The 17,764-nt window shown below is 42.8% G+C and overlaps 1 protein-coding gene across 1 annotated transcript in view; it reads right to left on the reverse strand.

Annotated features, from left to right (window-relative positions):
* The window catches only part of Nell1 (neural EGFL like 1), a 651,975-nt gene that overhangs the window by 376,053 nt on the left and 258,158 nt on the right, over positions 1–17,764 (reverse strand). The gene's annotated exons all lie outside the window — the stretch shown is intronic.

The raw sequence follows: 17,764 nt of genomic DNA on the forward strand, positions 1-17,764 counted from the left end.
TGTTTCTGAGTTTCTGACACTGTTCTAGGCTTGGTGGGCATCAATCTTTCATGGCAGTCCCTGTGCTACTAATGTTACTGTCCCATTTCACAGAAGGAAAAGCAAAGAGGCACAGTTCAGGGACATACTTAAGTGGCTCTGCCAGCACGAGCCAAGGGTGTACCTGTGGACAGCACCCGATGCTCACTCCTGTGCACTGAGCCATCTTCCCAGGCAACCCTACGGCTCACTTTTTCCTCCTGCTCCTACAACATCCTTAACCCACCTAACCTAGCCCATATTATTACTGAATGATGGACTATAGAATCTTAATATTAGACCTAACTCAAAGCAATCAGAAAGCTACTTAGCAAATAAAAGTGAAAATAAAAGCAAGTCATGGAACCTTGGAACATTCTAGAACATTTGGTGTCACTTCTCATGGCATTTCTCTCACTTGCCCTTTATGTTCCTGTCATACAGAACCTGCCTTAAGTGACACTCCTACGCCCACCCCTCAGCCGTTCATACATACCCCTAACTTAGCAGCAGTACCACATCTTGCCAAGTTCTATGAAGCTGCCATCTGGAAAGTTGTAAGCCACACTGTCCTCTCTATGCACATGAGTACTGTACCACTGAATAGGATGGACACCTCTTCCTCTTTCTTTGTTGATAATACCAGCACATATATAGTACCTAAAGTCAAATATGTGTTAAATTATATTACTCAGAAGAAAAAAAAAGAGTGAGTTTGGTGATTAGATGGATAAATAATAAAAACCAGTAATGGGTGACACCTGTGACCAATATTGTGTCTAATAATTATCAGACCTGGAAGTTCAATCTAGCAAGAATGGATCCTATAAAGACCACTCTACTAGCTGATCTCTTAGTGGGAATCTCACTTTAAAAATACCTACTTTTTTTTTTTTTTTTTACTAAGATTGAAAACCATCCTCTAGAACATCACTGATTTCTTTCCACACACACCAGTGCATTGGGTCTGAGTCCTAGAAATCACATTTATTCACTAAAGCCCTCTTCATACAACTGAGTTCGTTAGGCTCAGGTTGTAACAAGGTCACTGCCCAACCAGCTGCAAATTCCTCTAGGTGTACTTCACAATGCCAAGAAAACAGTCTGCAGCCTTTTGTGTGAGCTGCTGAAATCACAGGGTAAGACGCAGCAAGATGGCTCAGCAGTGCAAGCATTGCTCCCCAAGCCTCACCCCGAGTTCAATCCCTGGCACTCACACGGAGCCAAGTATGGCATAGGAAACAGCTACAGTTTATCCACCACCTCATATGAAGCAGCAAGTGTGAGTCAATCAGCTATAAGCCACAGGGTGCTGCAAGACATTTTCCATTCTAGGGAAAGGGAAACAGGCCAAAGCTTGGAAAGCTAAGATCCTATCACTCACTCACAAAGGGCGGGTGCAGGACTGAAATCTATTCTTTTTATTTTGAGGTTTTACCTTTCAAATACACGATATGATGCCCACAGTCTACTCAAAAAACAACCGTGTACCTACCTACAAAAGAGAGAGGAGACACCATTTATCCAAGTCAAATCCTGTCATTTCCCAAGGAGCTCAGGTTTCTCCTCACTCTGAAATCCCACTGATACAAAGGATTCCCCACTAAAAATAAAAAAAAAGCATTCACAAACATGTTTAAGGTGAGGGTAAAAATTGATGCAATTCTCTTCAAAGTAAACAGGTCAAGAAAGACAAAAGTCTCTCTCAATATTGTAGCCATTGCTCCCAGTAAACTTCCCTGTGCTTCCAAGTCTCTTCATAAGCCCAAGGTCACAACTGAAAAGCAGCAAAATTACACCCAAATCTCCCCAACCTCAGGTCACTGCTATGTAACAAAAATATGTTGCCACCAGCAACCTAGAGCCAAACTTCTTCCACCAGACCCAAGAAATCAACCCAGAAAAGCAAACAGAGAGAATCATCCCCTTCCCATTAGTGATGAACCATGCCATGATGCTTTTTGCTTAGCCTCCTGGAGAGGGGTGTTGATCACAGATTTGTAACTGACAGATCAACAACCACGACAAAGGATGTCATTGAATACAGAGAAGATGAAGTAGCCTTTATAATCCCAGCTGAGGGCAATGTTTCTGAGCCATTTAACACTCATCCTTAAGTCTTTTTTCTCCCTTGTGAACTCCTTTTACTGTTTGTGTCTCCCTATGCCCTGAACTATAGGGAATGTCCTAGTGGAAGCTTAAGTCATTATCCAGAAGGAGGTAGCTGGCTTCTAGACACACAAAGGACTATGGAAAGCCCTGCCTTCTCCCCCCCCCGCCCCCTCCCCCCCCCCCACACACACACACAGCAAGAGGAAAACAGGAACTCCCTCCTGTTGTGGTACCCTATTCAAAACCAAATGCAGCTGTGACACCATGACCACAATCCAGCACCATCTGGCTCGACACCTGCTCAAGAAGGCGGCCTCCACAGGAGGGCTGAGCCTCCATTTCTACCAGGAGGGCTTACTCCCTCTTGTGAAGTCTCCCCAACTGTAAGCTGCTGTTGCAGTCCCTGGGAGACCAGCATATTCCAAAGACACACTAGATGGCCCTGATTCCAGAGCTCCACCTTAAAATGCTGATTAACTGGAGACTGCTTCCATCTTTCAGTCCTAGCTGGGAACGATTTCATACTTTGAAGCTGACCGAAGCAAAAACGATGGCAAAAAAAAATTCTATGTCACAAATGAGTGACTAAAGAAAGAGCACTTCTTAATTTTGTTTCAGGCCTTATTTTGTTTGCCACATTTATACAATTTTTATTCATTTTATACACCAACCATAGTTCCCCCTCCCTCCTTCTCCTCCCCACCTTTCCCCCAACCCACCCCCTATCTACTCTTCAGAACCAAGCCCCTCTCCGCTGCATCAAGGTTGAGAAAGGCATCCCACCATAGGGAATGAGCTCCAAAAAGCCAGCTCATGCACCAAGGATAGATCCTGGTCCCACCGCCAGGGGCCCCTCAAACAGACCAAGCTACACAACTGTTGCCCACATGCAGAGGACCTAGTTAGGTCTCATGCAGGATCCCCAGCTGATGGTACAGAGTCCATGAGCTCCCGTGACTTAAGGTCAGCTGTCTCTGTCAGTTTCCAAGTCATGATCTTGACCCCCTTGCTCAAGTGACTAATAGATATACAGCAAAGGATAACCAGGCTACAATCCACAGCTCCAGGGAAGCTAGGTAATAAGGAGGACCCTAAGAGAGATGGAAATGGGCGCATGGATCTCTATGGGAAGGGGAAACAGATGAGATCTGGGAAAATCGGGGGTGAGGGGATGGAGAGAGAGGAGGGGATGGTGGATGGAACACGAGGGAACCGGATGGTCAGGTTGGGGAAGGAGGACAGTGGGAGAGAAATGAAAAAGACATCTTGATAGAGGGAGTCACTATGATTCCCCAGAATCCATAATGGTGACCCTAGCTAAGGCCTCTAGCAATAGTGGAGAGGGCACCTGAACTGGCCTTCTGTATTCAGATGCTGATTACCCTAACTGTCATCATAGAATCTTCCTCCAGCAGCTAACAGAAGCAGATGCAGAGATCCACAGCCAAGCATAAGGCCGGGTTCCTGGAGTCCACATTTATATAACCAGCAATATAAGTATGCTCACTTACTGGAATGATTTCATTGTTATAACACATCGTGTATCTGTAAGAAGCCACTGACTGGGGAATGAAACACTTCAAAGGAGAGAAGTAAGTCCACATCTATTTCTATCCTAATTGAGAAATCCATTTAATACTATTCCAACTTTAGATGAATTTCAAAAGATTGGTACTTCGGTTAATTTTAGAGGTACCTCTAATTCACCTTGAGTACGAGAAGGAAATGAGAGACATCAATGCAATTAAGCTAATTTCCACTTGGCTACTACATATTTTACCCCTGTAATCCATTATGCTTGGCTTTGCTACTGGCCCAGGATGAACACTGTAGCATTCTATCTCAAAATGAATAATTCTTGCCTTCTCATTGCTTTACTCTGAACAATTAAGTTAAAGTAGCAAGCATTCCTGACATTTCCATCTACTTCCCATCCTTCATCCATGGGAGGCTTACTTCTTCCTTTTTAATCTCTAATACTCTTACACTGGCCATGTCCTATCTCCGGGCTGTGATATTGACTAGCCTCTTTTTAAATTCACATAGATGTTATCTGGGAATGATAAATCGTAGCAGGCTGCTCATGTAATTGATCGCGAATTCCCCGTGCCCCCAACAACCTTTAGCTGTGGCATTTTGAAGGACTCGGTACCTCTTTGATAAATCATAGGCTGATGAAATGGTGGGGATGTCTCACTCTACCTCAAAAAAAAAAAAAAAAAAAAAAAAGGGGGGGGGGTCTCAAATCTCCCAAGAAGTGTGAACATTGACTTCTATCACCATTCTGAAGATACACTTTTTAAAAATTAGACATGAGATATGAATAGCAATCGGGTAAAAAACCCGTTTTCTTGCTTACAACTAGGGAAAAAATTTGTATTTACTTGACCTCCACACACAGCGAGAGATGGTGTGAGACGAGGGGAAATGACCGGTTGCTGTTGGTACAAATCTGTGGAATTTGTCTGACTTATTGCAGCTTACCTGGGAAGATACCAGATATGATTGGGGAAAGGACTTTTGTGGACTTCGGGGTCAAATTGAGGCTTAAGCCTGGATTCATCCACTAGAACACATTGCTTTCGGCAAATAATTACTCTGAGACTTGGTTTCTGTATGTGTTACCTTTCTGAATAACTGTCAAATTAATTAGAAAAAAAAATACAGTTTTACACAGTTCCAAGGAGGTACTATTTCACCTTTAGACTGACTCTTTCTAGATTATTGTTATTTTTCTCAAACTGTTGTTATGTACCTATTGAAAGCACAGACTCTGAGTCACGTCCCTTTGGGAGACGGCCACAGGAAACTTCTATCATCAAGTATATAAAATCTAGAATAGTATACCTTATTGGAGCTACAAAATATTCAGTGGTACACATACATGGGTGAGAGAGGAGAGAGGAGAGGGAGAGAGAGAGAGAGAGAGAGAGAGAGAGAGAGAGAGAGAGTCACAGGAAACAAGCAGTCATTGCAGAAGTCCATTGCACATTATGCATTTGGAACCAGAGATCAAATTGTAAAACTTGCATCTATAGCAGAGGTTGGCACACTTTGTCTGTAAAGGATCAGAGAGTGGGCTGGCAGACAGAGAGCTCAGTCAGTAAAGTGCTGGCCTTGTCAGCGTAAGGAATTAAGTTGGATCCCAAGAATTCGCATTAAAAATAAAAGAGCCAGAGATGATGGCACATACTTGTAATCCCAGAGCTAGTGAGGTAATGACAGGTCGGTCCCTGGGATCAGGTGGCTAGCCATCCCAGTCTGTTTGGTAATTTCCAGACCAGTGAGAGACCCTGATTTAAAACAAAATTATGGAAGGCACCTAAGAAATCTTTCCTAAGGTTGTCCTTTGGTCTCTTCAAGTTTGCGTCCATATGTGGACCTGCACACACATGAACACACACACACACACACTCAAATACCAGCCAGATAGTGTATAGCTAGATAGTGAAGCATGTTTCTATTACAATACAGAGCCCTGCTAACACTGTAGCATGAAAACGGGCACAAACAATATAGGGCTGTGTTATAATAAACCTTTATTTACAAATCAGACATGGCAAAACCACCATGCCTTGCTGACCCTTTATGTGACAGAAGGCAGTGTCCCTGGAATAGGCATCTGAGAGTCTCCTTTGCCTTTCTGTGTTCAAGCTGACTGTAGGATTTAGAGTCCCTTCACGTCCACACAGTAGCACAGAACGTCAAGTTTGAAACATTCATAAATAACATTAGGGCAAGACAGAGAAGTTCTTGCCTCTCAAAGAATTATTTTCTATCCACACACAATGATAATGTTTGTCAGTATGATAATGAAAAAATAGAGACTAAATAGATCTTTCTGTGAATTTAAGCAATCTGCTATAATTTATAACACAAGCGTCAACTGAAATATTCTCATTCTTCCCAATCACATAGGCACTAAATCCCTTAGGCATCGCCTAATGTGACTAAAGCAAAAAGGTGTTTGGGTTTTACTTATTTATTTAAGTTTCAGAATATGAACATAATTTTCTCTTTCCACCTTATTCCTTAGTGGAAGCTTAATTAAAAAAAATGTTAATTCCAATTGTTTTGCTCTTGGCTATGGTATTTATAAGACAGCATTTTCACTCTATTGTCCCCCAAAGTTAAAGTCAAATTTAATCTTTAGTTAAAAACAATTTGGGGGGGGGGGCTGAAGATGGCTCAGTGGATAAGATGCTTTCTGTGAAATCTTGTGAACCTGGATAAGTGTCAGGTGGCTGTGGCAGTAGCCTATGGGCCCAGCATCCAGAAGGCAGTGAAATAAGGTGCCCTGAGTAAACTGGCTGTCTAAACTAGCCAAATCAGAAGTCCCTGGGTACACTTGAAAGACCCCACCTCAGTATCTGAGGTAGAGAGTGATGAAGGAAGATACTGGATGTCAACCTCTGCCTCTGTACACATACACACTAACCTGCAAATACATGTGTGTAGACACACACACACACACACAAAATGCATCAAAACAAACAAACAAACAAAAAAACCATCCTAAATAATTCTGCCAGCATATTCTTGTAGTCTGAGAACTCAGGAAGTGGTTGAGGAAGGAAGATTGCTGTGAGTTCAATTCTGGCCTTGACTGTAGAGTGAGAGCCCGTAGAAATCATTAGCACCACCACCATCACCATCACCACCACCACCACCACCACTGCCATCATCTAACCATAAACAGAAAACAAAAACCAGATAGTATCTCAGCATGGAGGACCAGCAGACTACCCGGCACTTACTCTTTTTACTCTTCTACTCAAGACATTTATTTTCTCTCCATCCTTAGAAGGGAGCTTTCCACCTGAGAGACAAACTAAATTTGGTCTAGAGTTAGATGCGGTATTGTGATAGATCCTAATAAAGTTCATGAGTTGCTATTAAAGCAAATGAAATCTCATCGGAATTGGTGATGATGGGGTGAGAACTCCCCAAAGGCACTGGGGATGCAGATTAAGCATATCCAATGGTAGCAGGGAGGGGTAAGGACTGCCTGCCGTGAGGGAAAATTCACATCTCACTCAGCTCAAACTATATCTTTCATCTTTGCAATCACGATTTGAGAGGCTTTCCAGTTCCTCCTCCTCCTAGCTCATCATGTTCAGCCACACGAAAACACTAGTCCTTCTAAGATACAGGAAAGAAATATCTTATTCTAAAACAGCCTGGACGTCCAAATAGGAAGTAAAAGGGTTTAAAGTCAGAAAGGCTGATGGTTCAAACTTGGAAGCCAAAGGAATGATGCCACATGATGCCTTCTCTTCTCACATTTTTAGCTAGTAGATATTTTGTCCCTATATATGATAGTTAATATTGCATTGTCAGCCTGTCAGGACCTAGAATTGCCTAGATTAAGTTAGTAACTGGGTATGTCTGTGAGAGATTACCAGATTTAGTTAACTGAGGCATGAATACCATCCCTAATGAATGGAACAAAAAGGTGGCAGCCAGAGTGAGCTGAATACTATGTTCTCCTTCTCTCTCTCTCTCTTTCTCTCTCTCTCTCTCCCTCTCTCTCTCCCTCTCTCTCTCTCCCAGAATAAAATATGATAGGAGATGTTATTCTGTAAATATGTTTCTCATACTGGTTAATAATAAAGCACTGTTGGCCAATAGGAAAGGAAGATAGGCGGGACTAGGAGACAAGGAGGAAAGAGGAAGTAGTAAGGAGGAGATCCAAGATGGAGGATAGAGAACAGAAAGCCAGCCCCTCTCTCCAGTAAGATAAGACCACATGGAAGTACTTAGATTAATAGAAATGGGTTAATATTTAAGACAGAGCTAGCCAATAAGACATGCTAGTAACAGGCTAACAGCTTTATATCAAATACAGTGTCGCTGTGTATTATTTGGGGCTGGTGTAGCAGTGGGACCAGATCGTCAGAAAAAAAAACCCTACTCATAACAAAAATGTGACCTTAGCCTCAAGTTCCTGCTGTCATTATAGATCATCCCCTAGAACTGAGAGCCTCCCTCGAGCTGCTTTAGTCAGGTGTTCTGTCACGGAACCAGCACAAGTAACTAATCCTCCCATAGGAGCTGAGGAAGAAAATCCTTAGGAAAAGAAACTCATCTAGCTCAGGTTATCCAGGGTTAAACTCTATGGCTTGCTTTTCTTTTCTGAACCCAGGACCTCAGGCATACTAAGCAAATAGTGACGAGCCAACCCCAGCCCCGAGATTGAAAGTTTAAGATCAGGTAGCCTCGTCAGGTTGACTCTCAGAAGAAGGCAGCATGGGACATCATCTCATGGCAGCATCATGTTCAGAAGAAAGCAATCATGTCTTCCACAAGGACGCAGAGAAAGCTGGCCGGCACTCTGAATTTCATGAAAACTCTCTGTCTAGAGAGCTGCCTAAAGCCCAAGGGAGAACTCCTGTCAATAACCATGGAACTCCCACTTCTGAATGGACACACACCAACACTCCCTAGGACCACGCTGCAGACACATGGAACCTTCATAGAGCACAGAGACTACATACCGGTCATAGCAGTGATTTCAAGAATATGGCACAGACTAGCAGAGAAAAAAAAAAAAAAAAAAAAAAAAAAAAAAACTATGACCAGGGTCCTACAGGTATTGAGATATTATAACCCTGACAGCCATTGGTTGCAATGAATGCTGGGTAAGGTACTTACAAATCCACAGAACTTATGAGGGTTTTGCATTTTCAATCAATGCATTCCTTTAGCTTACAGAGATTTACTAAGTGTTTATTGCACTTCAAAAATTAGGAAATAGGTTTGGGCACATACATAGCAAACTTCATCGTGCTCCTGCTTCAACATTTGTCTCTCCATGTCTACTCTCACCACAGGAGCCACAGCTACATAATACAAGTAAGGAAAATAAATAAACAAACCAGGGCACATCATTCCCACTTAAAATGTTCCTTTGGGGATGAACTCAGGAAGCAGAGAGAGATTCTAAAGGGGCAGGCAGGCAGATGATTTTCAAAAAGCCTGAAGGAAGGACCACCTCCAAAGACTCAACTCCTGCGGTGATGCTCTGCATTCTAAAGGCTCCACAATGCTCCCAAATGGCTTCAGCAACTGCAGAGCAAGCGTTCAAACACCTGAGCCTATGGTGTTATTTCTAGTTTAAACTACAATGCTAGTACTCAACACTACGTAGTTATTTTAGTTTCATTTCTGGCTCTCTGATAAAATATTCTGACCAGATGCAAGGAGTTTCTCTTAGCTGACAATCCTAGGTCATGGTCCATCCCTGCAGGGAACCATCAGCTTCTTTAAGTATATGTGTGTCCTTCTTTTATGCTTTCACAACTATAGAGCAGGAAAGCGGGCTGCGGATAAAAACACACAGATGCATCGAAGACTGTGTCTCCAGACAATGGAGCCACTGGGCAACGCACAATTTCCTCATGAAAAGCCATCGAAACGACCATGGTGTCTGTATCCCCAGAAATGCACAGAGCTGCCTCAGGAGAACACCACTCCAACCAGGGACAGAGAAGTCCTTGCTCATCGTGTGCGGACTTGACTCTGACCTAGTCAACATGGATGCAGCTTTATTTGAGAATAAAGCAATTAATCAGCGCATCAGCTATCAGCTGCAGGAAAATTCTCTGTGTATAACGTATTCATATCTTGTTTTACCACTCAACAATCAAACTCAATAGCTATTATCAAAGTGGTGCCATTTTTTTACAGAAGACGACCGTGGGCAGAATGACATTTTTGTTTATTTTACACTAACAATAAAGCCAGAAGTACCAGAACATATAGGGGAGAGACGAATAATCGCCCAGATTATTCTAACTTTGGCACCTGAATAGTCAGGACCCCAGCGTTCAGGTGAAGGTCATGACACAATCCTATTCATTGCCACCTGAACAAAGAAAAGAAAGAAGATGAAAATGAAGAACACAGCACTTTTTTTTTTTTTTTTTTTTTTTTTTTGCTCGAGATGATTTATTGTCATCTGCCTGAAAATTTCCATAGCAATACAAATCTACAAAGGCTCCATCGAGAAAGCTCATTGCAGCCCTCCTTGGCAGCCACTGGAGTTGTGCAAACATGACCCATACTATTGTCACAGTATTCTATGCTGTTTCTAGATTTTAAAACTCTTTGTGTATTTGTAAATGAAATTTCAGTGTAGAATCACAAAAATGACAATAATGTCTACTTTATGTAACATATTTTAAAACAGTGCGGTGTCGTCATGTTGCTGGCAAGGTAATTATAAAACAGTGTAATATATGCTAATTTACACCACACCGTAGACAGTGAGGTATAATAATAGGACTCAAGTCTCAGGTTGTTTGAGGGACAAATAACACAAATGCAGTCAGAACATTCCTGGAGGCATGTGCTCACAGCAATACACCTACACACAATACACACAATCTAAACTAGAGGTCCTAAGAGAGGGCTGCACTCTCTTTGACAGGCCCCGAATCCCGTCGCTACCTACAGTTACCGACAGGGGGCGTTTGTTCTGAGGGATAGTGTATACACCACACACTACTGTGTTTGTCAAAAGGACAAACCAGCAGCTTCAACTTCAAGGCTCCATAGCAACTCACGTGGATGTATTATCATGGGATTACTGCTTTCTCTTCACTGTCCCTGAGAGCGGCCACACCCTAATCTCCCTGGTTGGCAAGCCTGATTTGGTGACCTCCAAGTCTGTAGCTGGTCATCCCAGTCCCTGTTCTCATCCTTATCTAAACCACCAAGAGTCGCTGAAGGCCCCGCCTGCTTCTTGGACCTCCCAGGCACTCTGCTCCTAAAAGCCAAGCTATAGGAGCAGGAGTGGCAAACATTAAGTTGGCAGCTACCCAGCATTGTGCGGTTTGATGTTGTCCCTTAAATGATACTCTTTGAAGCAGAGTCTCAACTCACTGGCCTCCAGTTAGCGATGGGGCTCAGGGTGACCTTGTGCCACCATGCTTTGTTTGCAGGCTGTTGGGAATGAAAGTTGGGCCTTTGGTCACCCTCAGCCTGTCAGGGTCATCGCACGGACACTTAAAAGAGGGGGGAATCAGTTTACTTACGAGAGAGCAAGAGAACAGATATACTGGACAAGAAAGTGTGAGGTGGCTGAGGGGGAGAAACTGGTTCACAGCTGAGACCCTAACACACATCCAGCCAACAGAGTGTCTGAACGCTCAAATCCCTTCAGGCTCTCACTGGGCGGGCTGTGGGAAGACAAGAACATTGAAACCGTGAGCGCGATGGATCCGAACTACAGCAAAGACAGTTGTGCCGGTCGCAAGAGGGCGGTTTGGAAAGAAAGAATGAAAAGTGCTTGTTTTTATGCAGACCTTCGTGGGGAAATTGCTAAGAACTGAGTAGTCTCCTTCTGCAGGTTTGATTACTATGATTAGCTGAGGAGAGACTAGTGAGTTCTCTGTAGTCAGTTGCAGAAAAGGGATGTAAATATGTTATTTCCCTAGAATTACCTCGGCACTTTTCTAAATTAGTCTGTACTTATGGAGAAATAAAGAAAATGCCACACCGAGTCCATCTCAAGGGTGTTACAAAATAGTGTGTGTAAAATCCCATTCACCTGAATAGAGCCCCTAGGAATTCAGGATGAAGCTCCAAAGAGCCTGTCCTAATTCCACTACCTAAATCAAGACCCGCTTTGATGTTGAGTGCCAGAAAAACAAACGATCACCATCGTGAGGAAGGCGACTGTAATTTCCGAGGTCCCCAGAGGCAACACAGATGAAGTATTAAGCTGCAAGAGTTCAAGTTGCTGAGGGGAGGGAAATGGTATACTCTGGTGAGAAGAGCCTTGTGTTTGGAGTGAGAAGCAGCTTGGGCTTAGATCAGAACTCCCCCAGTTTTTGGCTGTGTGGCCTTGAGTAAACTATTAGACCTCTCCACGGGTAACAGTAGCATCTAAGTGATAAGATGATTAAAAGAACAAATGACATAATATGATCACCTACACAGTGTCAAAGGATGTAAATTGTATTCTGCTGCAATGATCACTCAGACAGAACAGGGACAGAGATGTAGAAGATGGACCAGAAGCTATTTCATTGTTCATAAAAGAGAACACACAGATTTGAACATAGGAAATGGGATGGATTTGAGATACATTTGCTAAGACAGCTAGACACATTTTGCCTGATGGAACAAAGAGTAACTGCCATATTCCTGGGGCTAGAACAGGATGGAGAAACACATTAAAACCCAGGCATTCTTTCTCTTCATATTATATGTGTGGTGTGAGTGTACACATATGCATATATAGTCTATATAATACATATATGGATAGTATGTATAATATACAACAATACTAATCTCTTTGTTTTTAAAACATGGAATGGTTTTGTTGGGCAAGATGAAATAACATGGATTTAATATGAGTATAAGAATTTTTTAATAATATCATACATGAAAAATGTTCCGTTTAACAGAAAGGCCCACACACATTCCCAGTAAAAGCCAAACCAAAGCTCACAGCAGCCTTTGAGGTGCCCTTCTTGGCTGAGTGACAACATCTCAGGCTGACATCATCTGATAAATCAGAAAGCTCTCACACATAAACTTGAGTGCTGGCAAGGAGCCAGCTCATTGTAACACGGAACAGACAAATTTAGGAGAACTTAAGATTGCACCCACCCACCCCCAAGAAAGCCAAATCCTGAACTCAGCTTGTAAACTGCAATTGACAGCTATCTGTGTTTCTGAAAACCGCAAAAGTTCTTTCTACAGTCCTATCCTAACTGGTGCCCGTGAGGAAATGTAGGTGTTGAAAGCACCGGGTCCCTTCCACAGTGGCAGGGATCCAGGGCTCAAGAACAGGCTGTGTGCCCAAAGCCTGAAGGAAAGAGAAGTAATGGGTTCAAAAAAGAGCAGAGAGAAAAACTGATGATCTCAGGGTGTGCACGAAGGAGGCAGCAAGTAGGAAGGAAGCAGTCTATGCTCATTCCACAAGAGCAGCGGAGAGCGGCAGAGAACGCACAGGAAGAGAGAAAAGTGTAGCTTAAGACACACGTCTGAGTATGTACGGCTTGCGAGAGTTCCCGAGCACTTGGATCAAAATTCAGAGTTTACGAAGGACGAGAGGTATTAATTTTAGAACACGTTTTCACTAGGAAAGGGGGGAAGGGACAAAGAGATGAGGCCAAGATCTGGAGAGCACTGGTTTTAGTTTGGACAGAAGAGGAGCATGCAAAGGTACAAAAGAAAGGGTGATCTGAGACATGGGGAGGGAGGCAAGACAATCTGACCAGACAATGTGTTACCGTGCGTGCACAGTGGGTGATCCCAAGGGGAGGGCGGGTGATGCCCAGGTCAGCTGCTGCTGCGAGACCCAGTATGGTCAGGACAGAGACCTGTCTCCTGTGAGTCAGACTTGAGTGGAAAGGCTGCCAATGACACTGTGATGGATTAGAGTGGATATGAGCAGGGTGTTGGAAACCCCGGCATGATCCATTCTTAGAGATTGGATGAGAAGCTGTATGGATGGAGCAGTGGCAGACGTGGGCAGAAGAGGAGCAGTATGTAGGATGAAAAGCAATGATAGGATTCTAAAGGCAATAACTCCAGATGGATGGAAAAGTAGATAAAAAGGAGACACCCAATCACGGGTCCCTGGAAAACTTCAGAAAGCAGAGTGTAAGGTACAGGTAAGGGCTGGCCTTTGGTAATACAACGGAAAAGGGGAGTAGCTAGGGGCTGGAATGGGTGGATCTGGGGTGGGTGATGTTTGGTAGCCACATTACAAGCTCCGCCCCCAGGGTGCAAGGGCGGGCCCTCCCCTGGCGTCACCTCAGTCCAGACTCCTCCCCTAAAAGCCCACCACTGGCTTTTCCATCTCGGACAATAAAAGCCCCCACCTCTGGATTTACCTTGTGGCTTCTGTCCTCCTGGAGCCAGGCAGGACTGCTTTGCTCAGGTTAAACCAGGATTTAGTAATTCGGTCTTGCTGGCTTATTGCATCTCCAGCAGTGGGTTCCCATTAACCTTTCCACTAACCGGGATTGCTAAACAGATGAGAGTTTCTGCTGAAGACCTCTCGCTCGGTAAGGAAGCATAAGACTGGAGGTGAGAATACAATCAGGAGATGGAGACCAAGAGTGTGAAGTGAGGCTGCACCAGGATTACTAAGTGAGTGAGGGCTCTGCTCACATAATTGGAGTTCCTATGTGGCCGTCTGTGTGACTATTGATACAGCCGCGTTTTCATTCTTCCTGACCACCCGACTTTCCCTGGTGAGGTCCATTCCTCGGGGACAAATGTACACAGGGTAGATAACTGAGTTCATCCGAGATTAAGATGTACAGCATGGAGGGAAAGGGTCAGGATAATGGTAATGTTTTCCCCAAACTGATAATCACAGGCTGTGTGATTTCACTGGTACCAAAAAAAACCAGAGGAAAGATGGGAAATGACATAAAACCAGGGGAGGGAGAGATGGAATCAATTAATTATGCCACAATAAAGTATTTTCCAATGAGGGTAGGTGAACTAGGAAAAGGAAAAGATAAAATGCTGTGCGTGTATAATACCTTTAAGATTTCAAAGCCTGCTTTCATTTGTGACAAAAAAAAAGAAGAAAAGAAAAAAGAAAGGAAAGAAAGATAGGAAGGAAGGGGGAAAGAAAAAAGGAAGGAAGGGGGAAAGGAAAAAGGAAGGAAGGGGGAAAGGAAAAAGGAAGGAAGGAAGGAAAGAAAGAAGGAAGGAAGAAAGGAAAGAAGGAAGGGCTTCACCATACCAGATGAGTCATTGCAATAGAATATGTCGACATACGAAAAGGTGTTTGAACAGTTGTGGACAAGTGGAGATCACAAGTTGACTGGGCTGCAATAGTGGCATTCGGAAAGGCTCAACCTAGCAGGAGTATGCACGGGGATGATCCCAGCACCCTGCTGGGAGAGAAACAGGGCTCTGAGACGCAGCTGAGAAGAAGCATGAGGCAGAGGTCTGAAAATCAGGAAGAAGGATGCACTCAGAGTGTGGACCTCAACCCTCAACCATGGCAGAGACTTTGAAAGAAGAATAGGCAATGCTCCAGGGTTGAAATGGAAAACAAAGAGATTTTTAACACCCTGGGACTTGAAATCCCAGATTTCACCTGGACATTCCACACAGAACATTTAGCTTTCGCAAAGCAAGAAAAATGTGTTAAGTGCCCATAATGTAAAAGGCAGCTTTATACAATGATTAAGAACACACACTCTGGGCTTCTGACACATTGGCTGTGATTTAGTTACTGAGCGTGTGGAGGCTAGGTCTTCATTATACTATGATAGCAACAGTAACAAAAGTACCAAAGGCTCTGGGGAAAATCAACAAAGCCAAAAGATACATAGAAAAAAAAATGACTAGGTGATTTGTATGAGATAAAAAGGATTAATTTCTTTATACATAAAATGCTTAAGAGCTTTGCAACCTTTTGGCTAAGATCAAGTGGGAAAGGTTCATATAAATCAACAGGGGAAAATGGCAAACCTAAATAGAAAAAGGAGCCTATATAAAAAAATTCATTTCATGGGAAAAGAAATTGGATCAGCTTTTAGATATATAAAAACATGCTCAAACACATGTGCTGCTGTGCTGGCTCACATGGGTAAATAAAAGGCTGGCACAGACTGACCAGTGCAGAAGCACTTTCCTGCTCAAGGAGCAGTATATACAGCATTGCAGTACATTACTATACAATCATAATACACTCGTATATTGTCGTAACAGTAGGATAGAGCAATTTCCTTATAAGAGGTTTTCCTCTAATCATACGCATGAGCCATGCTCACAAAGATACGGTAAGAACAAACATATTCAACAGAACATTCTTGTAGAAGCAAACCCAGGAAAACACCCTGAGAATCAACAGGGTTAAAGTATGGCCTGGCAACAGAGGCGCAGAGGGCAAGCAAGACAAAGGCTTTTCATGAGTGTCCTCACAGTCACCTTCCATGCATGTTCTCACAGATGCTTTTCATGGATGCTCTCTCAGACACACATCCAACACATAAGGTGGGAAAGAAGAACTTAGCAACATCCGGTATTTCTAGTCATGTATAAATGTAAATGACTTAGTAAGTCAGCACACCACATAACTCAAAGACAATCTGACAGGAAAAAGTCTAAGGAGAGCTTCAGGATCGACAAGGGCCAGGTGTCATGCCAGTCACTAATTAGTCAGACAAAAATCGAGTTTTTACGGTATGCTATACCTCTTTTCCTTTTACAGTGTGCTATAATTTCTTTTTCTCAATATGAAGCCGTTGACATTTTATTTTCTTTTGTTTAATTTTCATATCGGAACTTGCTAAGTTGCCCAGGCTGGTGTCAAACTCACAATCATCCTAAGTATCCTGAGAATCTTGGGAATTCTCCACAATCATCAATATCTCTCAGCTATAGGCATAGATACATAGATGATAGATAGGTAGACAGACAGATAGAGCTAGAACGGACAAGAAAGTCAGACACATAGATCAGCGAAACAGAATAGAGAGCAATAATAGATGATGAGTAATTTATTAGATAGATAATGATAAGGAACAGACAGATGACAGAGTAATACTCTGACTTGTGTGAAATCTGAAATTCAGTGTGTTTCATGCTTCCCCAGTCTCAATTTACCACACGAGAGTCAGGGTGAGTTCACTGCACCATCCTACCTCCATTTTCAATGAAACATTTTCTTTCCTTCTGAAAGTACCAGCTTCATTACCCATTTCCATGTTTTGTTTTGTAAATAATGACTCCACTCCTGGACTCTTTAAGTCACATGCCAGTGTTTGAAGAGCCTCTTCCCTGTCTGTATTTCTAATCTTTAGATTTGACTGAACATCATACATAAGGAACAATTTAAATAGGTCTTCTTTTAAATCCACATAATCTCCTCCATCAAACCACAGTGTAATTTTTCTTTTAGCTTTTAATACCCTATTTGATAGAAGGAAACTCTGATACGTGCATGGTATTTGTTTCTATATGGTTATACTTTATTTTCGTTTGCATTTCCTTCTCTATGGAATTTTGTTGAATTTTAAGATTTTTGCCTTTGAGGAAAAGATCACAGGATTTACTTGAGTGTATGATTACTGAGGTTATCTGCAATCTTTGATCTGCAGATGAATATATGGTTCCTCTTTCTAATTCTTTATCATAATATTTACTATCTTGTATCATCCTCCATCACTGGAGAAGTGAGCAGAGAATAATCCTGAACGGTGGGGTCATGGGATGTGGATGACTTGCTCAGCCACTTTGGTTTTCAAGGGTTCCTGCTCTTTCATTTTTCCAGGTTTAAAACAGGAAGGCAGTCTGCATAAAGAAAACCTAACCCAGCTTCCATGAAAAGTCATAACATAGATTTGTCAAATTAGATTATCTTACTTTCCCTTCCTGGTCTCGGATTCTATAAATGTGTATACTAGAAAACTGAGGGAAACTGGAGTCCTTGTGTGACATCCATTTTGTAAAATACAAGTCCTAATTCCTCACACACATGAAATCACTATGGGCCGTGCCTTGCCCATGCTTCACAGAGCTCCAGTCTCTAGTGGGGACAATGAGGCCAATGAGAGACTGCTGAGGGTAAAATAGGACTCACCCCTCACAGAGTAGCTACTGTGTCTCCCAAAGGCCATCTCATAGCTGGCCGGCACAAACGTTGTTC

The sequence above is a fragment of the Phodopus roborovskii genome, unplaced genomic scaffold (assembly GCF_943737965.1).
Source record: "Phodopus roborovskii unplaced genomic scaffold, PHOROB, whole genome shotgun sequence".
Lineage (NCBI taxonomy): Eukaryota > Metazoa > Chordata > Mammalia > Rodentia > Cricetidae > Phodopus > Phodopus roborovskii.